This window comes from Taudactylus pleione, unplaced genomic scaffold, assembly GCF_031769625.1.
Source record: "Taudactylus pleione unplaced genomic scaffold, aTauple2 ptg000914l, whole genome shotgun sequence".
In the NCBI taxonomy this organism is placed as follows: domain Eukaryota; kingdom Metazoa; phylum Chordata; class Amphibia; order Anura; family Myobatrachidae; genus Taudactylus; species Taudactylus pleione.
Genome location: NW_028285315.1, coordinates 1323471 through 1338988, shown reverse-complemented (window position 1 = coordinate 1338988; position 15518 = coordinate 1323471). Strand labels below are relative to the sequence as shown.

The window sequence follows — 15518 nt, the reverse complement described above, 5'->3', positions numbered from 1 at the left end:
TTTTTGTTCCGGGGTATTCTGGGATTTGCAGTTTTCTGACGCTGAACTCACATATCAGAGGAAGGAACTACAACTCCCAGACATCTACTGCAGGAAACCGCGTGACCCAAAGTCAGCCAATCAGATGAAAGGATAGGATATAATATATATAATATAACCTCTCCAGCAGTGTCTCTCGGAGTGACTGGAGTGTTGTGTTGTACTGCAGGTTGATATTGTTAATATTGACTAAACCAGGACGTGATAAATCATCAACATTACTAAATGTTGCTCTGGGGGAGCCGCGTTTTAGTAATATTATTGCACTATGTAACAATTTTTTTGTCCTTGGGTAATATTTATTTATTTATTTATTAACAGTTTCTTATATAGCACAGCATATTCTGTTGCACTTTACAATTGTAAGCATTAATAGAACAAAACTGGGTAATAACAGATATATAGCTAGGAAGGCCCTGCTCGCAAGCTTACAATCATAGGGAAATAGGCATTGATACACAAGGATAGGTGCTATATATTGCATTTTGGTCAAACCAGAATGCACAGTTTCTTGGTTGGCTGCATGATCCAGTCACACAGGAATGTCGACCAAATGTCAGGAGGATGTGAGATTGTGTGTGGACTGTAAAAGGGGATGTAATTAGATATGGAAGCTATGAAGGTTATGTGGGAGGTTCTGGAATCTGATAAGCTTGCCTGAAGAGGTGAGTTTTCAGGGAACGCTTGGAGACTAGAGGAAAGTCTTATTGTGTGAGGTAGTTCATTCCATAGAATGGGTGCAGCGCGTAGAAAGTCCTGTAACCATGAATGGGAGCAAGTAATGCATGGGGATGAGAGACGCAGATCTTGTGCTGAGCGGAGAGGTCGGGTTGGGAGATATTTTGAGATGAGTGAAGAGATGTATGTTGGTGTGGTTTGGTTAATAGCCTTATGTGTAAGTGAAAGTATTTTGTATTGAATACGGTAGAAAACCGGCAACCAATGGAGGGACTGACAGAGCGGGGCAGCAGAAGAAGAACGTTTCGCAAGGAAGATAAGCCATGCAGCTGCATTCATAATGGATTGTAATGGTGATAGCCTGTTTTTGGGAAGACCAGTAAGGAGGCTATTGCAATAGTCAATGTGGGAAATAATAAGTGCATGGATTAGAGTTTTTGCAGTGTCTTGTGTGAGATATGGTCGAATTTTGAATATGTTTTTTAAATGTATGTAACATGATTTTGAGGCAGATTGAATGTGGGGAACAAAGGACAGTTCAGAGTCAAGGATGGCACCAAGGCAGCGAGCTTGTCGGGCGTGGTGGATGGTCGAGGTATCAACAGTGATAGAGAGATCAGGTTGGTAACTGTTATTGGCCGGTGGAAATATCATTAATTCTGTTTTAGAAATATTAAGTTTCAGGTGGCGAGATGACATCCAAGATGAAATGGCAGAAAGACATTCAGTGACACGGACCAATACAGATGGAGATAAATCTGGAGAGGATAGGTAGATTTGAGTATCATCCGCATACAGATGGTACTGAAATCCAAAAGAGGTGATTAGTTTGCCAAGAGAGGTGGTATAGATTGAGAATAGCAGAGGACCTAAGACAGAGCCTTGCGGTACTCCAGCTGATAGAGGTAGCGTATGATTGCAGGTATCCTTACACATTAGGCCTTCTTATTAAGCTAACTTTACTATAACCTCTTGATTACCCATACACTAACTGACTGTCTTTTCATACCAGTTACAATAACATACACATCTATAGAAAATATAATATTGCAGTACTTATATTTATGTTTAGCAGTTAGAAAACATATAATTATTATGTTTAAACCTTAACAGGGTCTACAATTAATTTGTGCCTGCTAAGCAGACATTTGCTTCTTTGTGCATCTATGAGGTCTGTCTTGTTTGAACTGGTAACAAGTTTACATGATTACTAGATTATGGCTACTTCACATATTCTGCTGCATGTGACATTCCCCACATGAGACAGGTGTAATGGTTCCTACCCTGCTGCAGCTTGTGATGACGGAGAGAGACAAAGAATAGAAAGGGAAATAAGCAGGCCGTTCAGCAGTATCTTTACCAGTCAGCTTCAAGTTCTCCACAGGAGATGACTCGTGGCTACCCCCAAAGTCCTAGACCAGCTCCCCCCCCACCGCCAACTCCAACGGCAGGCAACGACCACCCCACCCCTCACCCTCATGGAGCTTGGCTTGCCAGACACTGAGACAGGCTTATTATATTGTACTGCCTGTCTCGCAGCCTGTCTCGGGTCCCGGCCACTCTCCACGGTCCGCAGTAGTCAGTGCCAGCCGCCGATGCCAACCAAGTTGCAGTATCAGAGGCTCCACTCGATGCAATGTGCGGTGTTATAAAAATCTTTTTCACTATAGTATCAGAGGCTCCTCAGAAGGGGCAGGCACAGGGGCGCGGACGGTCACATGATACGTGACGTCCGCTGCAACCAGAGAGACAACAGAGACAGAGTGCAGACGTGGTGGAGCCGGAGGAGGAGCGCCGAACATGCTGATGCTATTCGGCGCTCAACTCAGCGGCTCCTCTGGCTCTGTTTCTTTTTACTAGGTAGGTGGAATGGCCGGGACCCGGGTGACAATGGAACCAGGTACCCCCTTCAGGGCTGGCGCCCAGCGGCAACTGACTCCATTGTCTCCGGGAGTTCCGCCACTGGTAAGGGGGAGATTTAATAAAGCTTGAAGAGAGATAAAATTGGAGATAAATAGCACCAACCAATCAGCTCCTGTCATTTTTCAACAGCCTGTATCTCTCTTCAAGCTTTATTAAATCTCCCCCTGAGTGCTGTTTCTTAATTGCTTATGTTTCAAAAGTACGGAAAGTAGTATTTATTCCTAATAATTTGCTGTTGAATGGTGGACACTGAGTTCACCCCAGGGACGTATTTATAATGGGTCCGACCGGCCACCGTGGAGAGAGGAGGGGACCACAGATGGGCCCCCTCCTCCGGTTCTCCTACTAAATATATCAAAGTGATCAATTGTCTTTTTATACCTATGCCCATTATTACTACAATTTGAGCTATTTCTGCATGGGACCTACAGTACCATGATGGTTTTTCTCATAGTGCTTTACATGCTGAAAGCAAAGAAAATTGTATCATAATGTGAATTGGATTTTTTTAAAAATAAACTATGATATATACACAAATAAATAAAGGCTGCTGCCTACTGATTTGTTAATAGGGCATATAGATATTGAAGTCAGTGACTAGAACGACAGGATAGTATTTCACAGAAATATTGTAGTGACAGTGAGCAACTTTAAATGTTCAATGAAAGCTGTTATTCTGAAAGTTAATAGAAGTGACAACATCATAGTTCATAGGGAAAGATGTATCAGGCCTTCTAAAGAGTGAAGAAGTTGACATTTTATTATTTTTTTAGAATGTACTGTATAAATGCTAGGTAGAAGCTGATTCGTTGCTATATCCAACTTCTCCACTCTTTAGGAGTCTTAATACATCTCCCCCGAGGTCTACACTATGGGCCTGATTCAGAGCCGGACGCTATTTGCGCTCGCTCGTTCAGAAAATAGGGGTGGCTATTCAAATGAACCGTTCGCTCTTTGCGGTCTGTTCACGCCTCTATGTATGAACGAGCGAACAAAACTTGCGGTCGTTTTTTGAAAAAATACGCCCCCTGGCCGCTCACATCCTACGTCATGTCCACTATTTATTAGATTAATCGAGTACATCGACCAGGGTATTAACTGCTCGCTATTCTTGTGGTTGGTTTTTGCTACCACAATTTTGCGAGTTCTGGCTATAAAATCCACCCAGTGACGTCAATGACGCTGCTGTATTAATTATGCACACCCTTAAAACGCCCGTTTTGACCTTTAAGCACGCCTGCGTTCGGATCTCCACTCCCCGTTTTCAAGCACCTTGCCCTGTTACCACCCACATACGCCTCATTCTGTCACTCAAAATAGCAGGCATTCGCTATTTAGCGAACAAACGATTTTCGGCCGCACTGACTGGTTCGCGCATGCGTATTACGATCCGTACGCATGCGCAGTTGGGAAAACATCGCTCGGAGCGAACGAGCGCCCGCTTACGAGCGGCTCTGAATCAGGCCCAATATCACATGTTTTCTTAGAGTTTGATAACACTATAATGTATGTAGTCTAGTGCTGGGTACACACCATACGATGTATCCTACAATATATAATCCAGATGCGGATTGGAACTATATACTGTACACATCGTATAGTGTGTACGCTCGATCCGTCCTTACTGGCCATCATTCATCGGATCATCCAATCTGCTGTGCTGCACGGCAGAAGGTGACGATGCAATTAACGACTTGGTGCTGTTACATGTAATGACACACCTTGCGTCGTACGCCGGATCGTGCAGTGTGTATGTCGCTTGCCACAACACTCATAGGCAAGCGCAGGGGGGAGTCCCGTCTGCCTGGAAACCCCCATCCCACACCATGACCACAATAGAAATAGTAATATAATAGAATTTTACTAGTGCTGCATGTTAACCTCAGTATCACAAATGAAATAATTAGCACCACCTGTGGATCTTTTAACATGTATCCGCTAGTAAGAAATAACCTGTGCATCAACTAGGAGATCTGTAAAACATTCACTGTTAGGGATGTGCTGCTATAGAGCCCAATATGTACATATATGTCCAGGGCAGTGCTAGGTTATTCTGCTGCTCCCAGACTCCCGGACTTGCTCAAGTGGTGCATACACACGATCAGATTTTTCCTTCAGATATGAACGATAACGATTTAAAAATCGTTCAGTCGTTCATATCTGAAGGAAAATCGTTCATATCTGACATGCCTGAACGATGGACGATCAACGATGCGCGTTCCCGATGGTCAGATAACGATTTCTGACATCTGATGTGTTTGCAGTCAGACTTGGACGATTCCATTCATTTTAATGTAGTCAAAAATCGTTCAATCGTTCAAATCGTTCAAAACTTTGGTAAAATCGTTCAAATCGTTCAATCGTTCAGTCGTTCATCTGACAAATCTGACAAGTCTGACAAATCTGACCGTGTGTATGCTCCATAATACTCTGGAACGGTGCTCACATCTTACATGAAAACATTCAGCTTAGGCAGGATGGTCCTACAGCCACATTTAATCGCTGGTCCTGTATATGCTGGAATTATGACACACAATACACTTTGTATGACGCATATTAAAGCTGGTTACGTGCTAGTTATGCCCTTTTCATGTACTGGCCACACTCTCTCTAATATCAAGCATTTGGAAACCCCTCTCTAGAAATCCTGCGTTTGCCACTGACGCTGGGTCGCACCGTCATAGGTTGTGTACCAAATTTAAGGCTCTCAGTTTTTTTTTATTTTATTAATATGGATGGAAGACTACTGCTATCTATCATTTTCTTAGTATATACTGCACATGGCTAACAATGCTTTGTTTTGGGTGACAAGTGCAGTAGAATCAGATATTAATTTGCATGTTTTTTTGCTAATTTAGTAGTAAAATAAAAATAATACTAAAAACAAAAAGATTTCTCTGCGTCCCAGTTTCTGTGAAAGAGAGGAACCCGGCACATGAGCAATGATATGACAACATTATACACTGTATTTATTATGGACTCGCTTTCTGCAAATAGTTAATTATGCTGTTTTTATTGACTAACAATGTGATTGCAGGATGACCCTGTTATCTGTATATTCCTACCAATCAGTGACAGATTTTACCTGGGGGGCTGCAGTCCCCCCCAGTAAAATCCGCCAACTCAGTGAGCTAGTTACAGTCCATGACTGCACAGCCTACAATCTGTGAGTGGCAGTGACTTCCCATTGGAAGCGCTACCTGCCAGTCACACACAGACAGGCAGTCCCAGGGGGAGGTGTATTCTCCCCCTGGGACTGCCAGTCCAGGCTGCGATCAGCAGAGAGCGTGCTTCCAGTGGCAAAGCCGCTCCTCCACCTTTCGGGCAGCACTACCTGGCTTCTAGGGGCTGCAGCTGATGCAGTCCCTAGAAGCCAGTGTTTTGCGCATGTGCATTGTTACCGCCGCTTGTGCGATGCGCCAGTCCCAGCGCCTGCTAGATCCATAGAGCAGGCAGTGGGACACAGCCAGCCAGGACTGTCTCCTTCGGCAGCAGCACCCCCCATCCAAGAGGCTGCTACCAATTATCTTAATGTAAAGCTGGGTACACACTATACAGTGCATCGTATGATATATCATTCCGACTTGGATCTGAGCGATATATCATACACATCGTATAGTATTTACCTCTTTGCTGTCTTTCTGGATATTCATTCATTGCATTGTCCCATCTGCTGTTGTGCATGTCAGATGGGACGATGCAATGAACGACATATTATGCTGTCCTAGACCGGATCGTGCAGTGTGTACAGCGCGCATTGTATCATTACATTGCATCGCTCCGTCGCTGGGTCACACCATCGTATAGTGTGTACCCAGCTTTACTCATCACATGTCTGAATTCTGCGGAAGAAATAATCATGTTTATTTCCAGGAGTAAAAAAAATAAATTATACTGAGACACAACACAGGAGCCCTAATGTAATCTAAATCCAACCAGAGAACATGTCTTATAAATGGTAGCAGCAATAGTGTTACCTTTATGCTATGTCACTTTCTAAATGAAATGTGGACAGCTTTAAAACTGTAGGGGTAAATGTAATAGCCTGCGACTTGCAGGAATCAGCGACTTTCCGGCGAGTCTGCCCAGTGTTTTAAAGTGGTAATAATTGCCCCTTTAAAACATCAGGTAGACTTGCCAGAAAGTCGCCAATGCATGCAATCACAGGCTATTACATTTACCCCATAGTTATAATATATTGACATCTACTCATCATAAAAAAACAGAGGATGGAAGTTGTAGCGTATTAGCACTTGTAGAACTACAAGTGTCAGGATGCCATTGGCAGGGCATATAGTGATTTATAATTACAAAGCTTATGGAGAGCCACAGTTTTCCTTAACACAAGTTTTATTTTATTTAGTGTACAGACGATAACTATTTACCTGACATGTATTTTGTGATCAAATAATTTACTGTACACTTGGAAAAAGAGATGAGAGAACAAAACAAAGTTTCTTGTTGGATCTGCAGCCAATCCTCCTGCTCTGAATGTGATTGGCTGGCACACACTATGTGATCTCCCTGTTGAGGAACACTGGGAATTGCAGTCCTGCTGGTGTATCTGTCTCTGTTTTCATCAGGCTACTCTACTGCAAATCCCAGAATCCTCAGACTGATAACACTCAACATCACTTCCTCTTAAAATCCTATTTGACTGCAAGGTATGGGCTGAACTGCTTTGTTAGATGAGCTTTATCTGTGTGTAGTAAATGATTTGTATGTGCAAATATGCACACTGTTATATATACCTAATGTGGCTGCACATCTCATTTTCTGCATGAAAAGAAATATTGCAATGTTTTATATCTGCAAAGATAAGCTAGTTGTTTTCATTCATTATGTACATTACTAAGGATGTGCATTCAGTGTACTATAGAATTGTTTTTTATATGACTTGTCATAGGTACACTCGTAATAATGTTGCTTATGTTTTCTCCTCTAGACAAGCTGTCATTTACATATAGTTTGTATTTCAGCAAGGCAAGTGCTTATATATGCATGCCAATATTAGCAAATGGGAATATGAAAATCTCTCTCTCTCTCTCTCTCTCTCTCTCTCTCTCTCTCTCTCTCTCTCTCTCTCTCTCTCTCTCTCTTTCTCTCTCTTCTCTCTCTCTCTCTCTTCATTTAATGCATTTTATAGCAATAATTTATGGGCTCAGGGCCTGATTCAGAGCCGGACGCTCTGACCAGAGCGCTCGCTCTGAATCAGGGCCCTCCTACCTCTTATTGGAGCGGCCTTTTGGACGCTCGCATAGCTGTGGGTTACCACTCACAGCTTATGCGAGCGTCCATGATGATGGTCAAGACCATCGCGACCATCGGGCTTGCGACGAGACCCTGCGGTAGGGTCTCGCTGCCGCAAGCCCTGGAGTGATTTTGGCTCTATCAGACCCAAAATCACTCCCACTGACATCACTAGTGATGTCAGTGGGGCCGGACCCAGACGGTAGGCGTTCCCATGGGAACGCCTCCGTCTGGCAGCCATGCCCCCGGCACGCCCACCAAAGAGGGCGTGCCGTCACTCACCATCGACAGCACGCCCCCTTTGGTGCGAGACCCATAACGACGGCTACCCCGTCGTTATTTGGGTCTCGTGCATGCGCACGACGGAGCTCCCCCCGTCGTGCGCATGCGCACTAGGGCACCATCGACCCGCTTGCGAGCGCTCAGCACTCGCGAGCGGGTCAGAATCAGGCCCTCAATCCAATTGCACGTGATGTACTCGCAGGTGCGAGTCATTCCGACAGCGGGCGCACTTGACGGCAGCCCGAGTTTGCATAAAAGTGCTTGGAGCCCCATAGGGCTCTGAGCAATATGCAAATTTAGGCTCTGAGTGGGCCGCGAGGGGTAAGGTGCCGCGCCATTGCCGGAGATTTAACGCAGCGGCATCGGCAACTGGCACCCTTCGAAATCAATTGGATTGACCCCTATGTGTGGAGATTCAGTTACAATTCCTGTGAGGTGAGAACAATAATGTTTATTGTTAAGTAATAAATGGAAATATGGAACATTCAAAGCCTACTGTAAAGCATTAGTGACTAATATAATGAATTACCCTGTGATTCTTATTCCTCAGATAACTAAGTAAAATATCTTCATTTAGCCTCCCATGCTAATATATAGAATATATCTTTATAGCCTTCACATGTTCCATATTGATTATGTCTAGACCCCACACTTGCAGTTATATAGTCAGTATGCCTCTTTAACTTCATATACACAACTCCAGTATTATTCACTTCTATTCCACCATGGTCCTGCTACACCACCACTAAACCCTGCACCCTCCCTTTTCTCCAAGTTACCTGTCCTCTTCCCCCCAACACCACACTAAACCTCCACCTTACCCACCACCTGCTGTCACCCTGCCTCATTCAGAAGCCCACCACATACCCACACTCTCCTTATCCCCCCTGCTCTAGATCAATATCACCTCCATACTACATCAGCCGTAATAATCTCATTCTCCTCCCGCCTCTTAACTCTGGGCCTGATTCAGACCCGCTCGCGAGCGGGGAGATGTTTGGCCACTGCGCATGCGCACGCCGGAGCCGGCTCCGACGTGTGCATGCGCGAGACCCGGCTAGCGACGGGCGCTCCGTCGCTCCGGGTCTCGCACCAAAAGGGGGCGGCTGTTGATTTTGATCGACAGCTCGCACCGTTTTGGAGGCGGGCAGGGGGGGTGGCTGGCCAAACGGAAGCGTTCCCGACGGAACGCCTGCCGTTTGGGGGCGGCCCCACTGACATCACGAGTGATGTCAGTGGTGAGCTTCCGGCTCTATTAAGAGCCAGAAGCTCACTGGGGCTTGCGGGAACGAGACCCTACTGCAAGGGTCTCATCGCAAGCCCCGATGGTCGCGATGGTCAAGACCATCGTGACCACCACCTGGCCGCTCGCAATAGCTGTGGGTGGTCACCCACAGCTATGCAAGTGGCCCGGAGGCCGCACCAAAAAAAACCAAAAACGCCCTGATTCGGAGCGAGCGCTCTTTCAGAGCGTCCGGCTCTGAATCAGGGCCACTGTCCCTCTCTCCTGTTCCTTCTGGAAAGCCATTTCTGTCTATAATAAACTGGTCCCCGTGCATGAGCGCTTCTCCTTGCCATCAACAAAACCTGGATTTACCCATCTGACAATACTGCTCCTGCAGCTATCTCCTTTGGGGGCATTACATTCTCTCACACACCCTGGCCTGGAGGTTTCCACTGTGGTGGTCTTGGGGTCCTTCTATCCTTGGGTCTCTCCTACCAACTCTCACCTTCTGAACCCTCCATCTCATTCTTTCCATTCGACACTCATGACATTTGCCTCTTCCAACTTCTCTGAGTAGCTGCCTTTTCTGTCTCCCTGGCCTTAGCTCAAAATTCCTCCATCACTTGGCTTCCTGGCTCTTAATCTTCAAATGGGCTCTCAATACCCATTTCTTCCTCAATGCTTTCCAGTGTTCATCCTAACCCATTACTCTATGCTCCTTCCTCACTATCTAGCCCATCTGTGTCACCCCTGTTTGTCTGACCCTCCCATTTAGAATGTAAGCTCTCGCGAGCAGGGCCCTCTTCCCTCACATGCTTCTTCTTGCCTTACTTTTACTTTCATTTACAATGGCACCTAAAACTTGGTTACTGACACCCTGCTGCTTATCTAGGTGTTATGCAGCATTATTTATAAATAATGTACTTGTCCTGCATTGTCTGTACTGTTAATAACTGTTGTCTTGTGTGCTCATTTGTTTCTGTACTTTGTAAGGCGCTGCGGAACCCTTGTGACACCACATAAATAAAGGATAATAATAATAACTTACGTCATATTAAGGGATATTAGACTATCTAATACAGTTTTATCCTGTTGCTCCACTAAACGCCTCCATGGCCCATAATATTAACAGAGACTATCCAGGTGGGATCGTTGGCAGCAGTGGCAGCACGGACATTGCTCCTAGGCTTCTTCCTGACTCTCTTTCTTTTCCTCAGATGATTTAAAAGAGAACCTGTAATGTGGGGGCAGATAGAGGACATAATACGGGCAGTAGGCTGATCTTTCTTGAACTTCTCCCATAGCCGCTGGGAAAAAAAACTGTGATGATCTCCTGCTATCATGAGACTGGTTCAAAAACGAGTGTCATACGGTAGTATTTTGTTACTTGGCACATCTGCAGAATGGTGATATCCAATTTGCAAATATTATAAAATGGTGAATGGAGAATTGTTAGTGATGGTGGCATTATCCCAACAACATCTGATTCATACTTGCCAACTCTCCCGGGTTGCGATTTGTGAAGCTCTCCTGAGAAAATAGGCCAGCCTCCAGCTCCACCCATTTCCTCAAAGAGAGAGGGCGGCCCCGGGGTTCGAAGACTTGATTGCAGTAAGCCATGTCATTGCGGCATTGAAAAGGGGGGGCAGGGGACTCCCCCCTTTGACATCTTGCTTGGAGTCCGGAAAAAGTCGCAGGGCTTACCCACCTGGGCCTTCCCTCTCTGACATCTTACTTGGAGTCCATAAAATGACAGCCGATCTGATTAGATGTTCCATTATCTCTTTGTTTCTTTCAAGCAGATGTGCCTGTAAAATACAATATTTCTCAGACTATGGGGCATATTCAGTTTGGAGCGAAAAGTCAGTTGCCGGACTTTTCGGCGTCATTGAAGGTTTTGCCGTCGAAAAGTTATCGCGCTCGTCCCCGCATATCCTCGAATTCAATTCCAAATCGGCGAAAAAACGGGACCCGACCGACGAAAACAAAATCGTCTAAAAGTCCTGTCATTTTTTGGGAAATCATCCTGACACCCCCCAAAAGATGCTCTGACATGGGGGTTCACAATGGGTACCCCCGAATAGACCTGCTAAAGGTATGTGGGTGTCTTTAAACGGTCTCAATAGGTGCTATATAGCGTCTTTGGGAAAGTGGTGAAGAATAGCATTTAGCAACTTTTTTTGGAAAAAATAAGTAGTCCCATCAAATTTGGGGTACAAGAAAATGGGTACCAGTATATTTTATAGTGGCTAATGTGAAGTTTTAAAAATCGTCAAAAATCCACCTGCCGCAACCACCTGCAATCAAAAAAACACCTCCCGCATAGTTGGGGACCCCCCCTGAGTCTATTTTGCTAGTTTAAAAGTTTGTCTCCCAACTTTTTTTTTTCACCCCCAAAATAAAAGTACCTTTTTTGGGGTGTCCTATGGTACTTTTTTTAAAATATTTTGACACAGAATACTTTTGGGGGCCTGTCCAAGGGGTGCAGGGTGGTTTTTGGAAGTCTACACCCCAAAACCCCAATTCTGCACTTGTTCTCACCACCTATTCATTGGTGATACTTTTTCGCTGGGTTCGAGCCCCTTACTTTCCGTGGAAATTGAATACGGGGATAAGTGAGAAATGAGAAAATGACGTCACCAGCGATAAAGTATCGCTCTTTTCGTTCCAAATTGAATACGGCCATATGGGGTAAATGTAATAGCCTGCAAGCTGCAGGCACTTGAGAGATGATGATTTAGCCCCTAGATTTAAAGCGGCAATATTTTAAAAGGCAAAACCAGGTTGATTTCACTTTTGAAATGATTGCCACTTTAAGGGCCTGATTCAGAGATGTACACTAATGCAATTGCATCTTTGATTTCCTGCTAAACACAGCTTTGAAAATATGGTAATGTTTCCAAAGCATAGCCAAGCGTTCCGCCCACGGCTGGCTTCTCATATCCCTCCAACAACGTTCAACAATGTAAACATCGGTACCATCGATGCAGATAAGCTAGCCACGCAACTTGTAAGTATGACCTGTCTCAAACACTGCGTCTCTCCTGACACGCAGAGAGCTCTCGTGCTGCTAAGGAAATCGCAATGGCTAATTTATGCACGACCTGAAACAGCATTTAAATGGTCAGACATGCCTGCGTTTGCATATTCACCAATTTGCACAATGTGGCACTTTACATCATGTTTAAAACTCCTGTTATCCTATAGATTGTAAGCTTGCATGCAGGGCCCTCTTGTCTGTCTGATATTGTCCAGTCTCAATGTATTACTGTTTGTTCCAAATTGTAAAGCGTAAAGGAATATACTGGTGATATATTTAAATATTAATGAATAAGTATATGCTTATACATGGTGAGCCAAAAGTCCCTGTTTAAATAGTGAAGCCAATACAAATACAACATTAGCGGTATTACCTGTTACACGAGGTAATGGATATGGTCCCCATCAGCTTGTAGACATGCATTGAGCTGTTTTATCTCATTTGCAAAGACCTGGGACAGTTCAAAAAGAGGTGTTGTGTATGTAGCGTTCCCGCTAGGCTGTTTTAGCGGGACGCCACGCTCTACCCGATTTCAAAAGGGCAGAATACACCCTGCCCTTTTGGCGGCATCCTGTTGGCACCTTGCTAACTGAACCTGGCGGGTGCTGCACCCTACTAACAGAACCTGGCGGGTGCTGCACCCTACTAACAGAACCTGGCGGGTGCTGCCTCCACCCGCGGGCCGCAGTGTCCCGCGCGCGGGGAAGGAGGGGGAGTGGATAGCGGGTCAGCGCTCACAAGAGAGCTTGGGGCAGCCCAGCATGTCCGTAAGTGCTGGGCACACCCTTAAGAGTGACAAAAAGGGAGCGCATTTTAAAGACACGCCGATTTTCTCGTGGCCACAACCTTTTTTTGGACACCCTTCCCGGTGCCGGACCTAGAATGAACACTATGTATGTGATTGCTTCCTTAATTTCAATGACAGCATGATCATTTTCTTTGTAAACAGATAATAATCTGGGGGTGTGGGATGAGGCAAATGCCGTGGGCATATGTCCTTTAGGGTTAATCTATCCCTGAACACATTGCGCAGTAGCACCATGGAGACACAAGCTGCATGTGCAGTAACACTATCCAGCTGGGACCTTCACAGAAAATGTCGTCCTCAGTTACATATAAAGGGCACATTCCACATTTTATCAAATAACATGGGGCACACCAAGTTTCTGATCATGCAATGGTGTCTCATGAATTGTATGCAGATTATTCAATGACCATGTGTGGCGTTTTCTTTTTTTTTTTACCATTTTCAGGGTGACACATTTTGGGTCTGACTGTCATTTAAAGCGACAGTGACGAACAAGGACCGCTGGAGTGGGAGGGGAGGGAGGACGGTTGGTGACTTTTGGCTCACCCTGTATATTAGGACTTTGACTTCTCTACAGACATCTCTGATGAAATTGCGGTATTCATTTTTTTTTATTTCGTATAGTTGAGTGAAGCAGTAAGAAAATTAATAGAAGCGCTGGGACTGTATCTGGCCTGTTGGGCACTGGCTTGAGAGCCCTGTGCTGTGAATATATATATATATATATATATATATATATATATATATATTGCTACTATTTTAAAACTCACGTTTCTCCCCCTATACATAACAACTTTCAAGTATCTGATAGTAATTTTTCTCAGCTGTTACTCTCTGGTTCGAAGGCAAGTATGGCTGCCAGTCACACACTCTCATACGCAATCTCTAAGCATGTCATGTGATGGCAGAAGGAGTGGAGGATGATTTTACAGCTCAGACAGAGGACTCATTCAGAGTATCTCGCTAGCGCTGTGCGCTCGCAAGCGGCCCGATGGTTTGCGCATGCGCACGCTTCATTTTGTGCGTGTGCGAACTACTCTGTGCGATCGCAGGCCGCTCGCTCGCCCAGCAAAGACAACCCAGTGAAATGAGTGACAGGAGAGGCCGTTTGTGGGTGGTAACAGGAGCAGGACACTAATAACGGGGGAGTGGAGGTGCGAACGCAGGCGTGCCTGAGTGCTTCAACGCCATTTTAGAGGCGTGCATAATTAACACGCATCGTCATAGTACACGTCACATGCCTGTTTTTTACACTGAAGTCCTTGCAGTGCTTGCGGTAGGGTAAGGCAACCACAAGCGCTGCGATCTCTTCCGATTGTCCTCGATGTACCAATGTTTTAATACACTTCTTGGAGATGACGTGTGCTGTTGGGCGGCTCTGCCTGTGCGATTGGGCGTACGCTGGCCGCTCGCTAAGACATGGTGGGCGTGCTTATGCCTTGGCGAGCGATCGGTTCCCATGGCGTCACTTTGACAAATTGGCATACGCCGGGGGCGAGTGATCGCATCTAGCAAGAGACTCTGAATGAGGTCCAGAGCTCACAGGGGTTTTCCAAAGGTTCTTTGCTCAATATACCAGTGCCTTGTAACTGTGGTTGCCATGGGAGCCACATGGCACTGCACAATTATAAAGCAGTAATTGCAGCCTGAAGGAAAAAAAAACCCCAAAACAATGAATAATGTTAATAATCAAGCTTCTTATAGCGTGATGTTGTAACCCCCCCCCCCCCCAAAAAAAATAAAATATGCATTTTCTTCATGGGATTGCTGCTTTAATCTAGGCAAATGGACACTTGCCTTTTACATAAGAAACTGACATTATTGTTTTCTTTATATATTTATCTATTGCTAATACAAGAACGTGTTCTTCATTGCTGCACTTACACTTCTCTATACACTGGCTAGTCTTCATTCTAGCACCCTGCACCTGTCAAAACATGTGCATTTCCTATTTCCTGCCTGATGTGTTGCTCTGCTCTGGTGCTTCTTGCACACTCATCTGATTCAGTAAACTTCTGCTATACAGACCAGAGTGTGCTAGAAGCACCAGAGCAGAGAGTGCCACCCCAAGCAGGAAAGAGGACATGTTTTCACAGGTGCAGGGTGCTAGAATTAAGACTAACTGGCATGTGCTGTTTCTCGTGGTATCTCTATACACTGACGTGATGTTTCCAGGGGCGGATTTACCACAAGGCAACATAACCGGCCGCCTAGGGCCCAGTATGCGTGTTAGTAAGTGTGTGTGTCAGTAAGTGACGTCATTGTTGGTAAGT

General features: G+C 45.2%; 1 protein-coding gene across 4 annotated transcripts in view; it reads left to right on the top strand.

The window, feature by feature from the left end:
• The first annotated feature begins 141 nt into the window (after positions 1-141).
• Positions 142-15518, top strand: part of LOC148473719 (uncharacterized) — a 49855-nt gene continuing 34478 nt past the window's right edge. For 2 of the 4 annotated variants that reach the window (XM_088459574.1, XM_088459571.1), the window contains exon 1: positions 7255-7304. The gene's annotated coding sequence lies outside the window, so the exon portion shown is untranslated. Of the gene's footprint in view, positions 209-1322; positions 1338-7254; positions 7305-15518 lie in introns of those variants that run through there. The other 2 variants (XM_088459572.1, XM_088459573.1) reach the window with 2 other exon arrangements.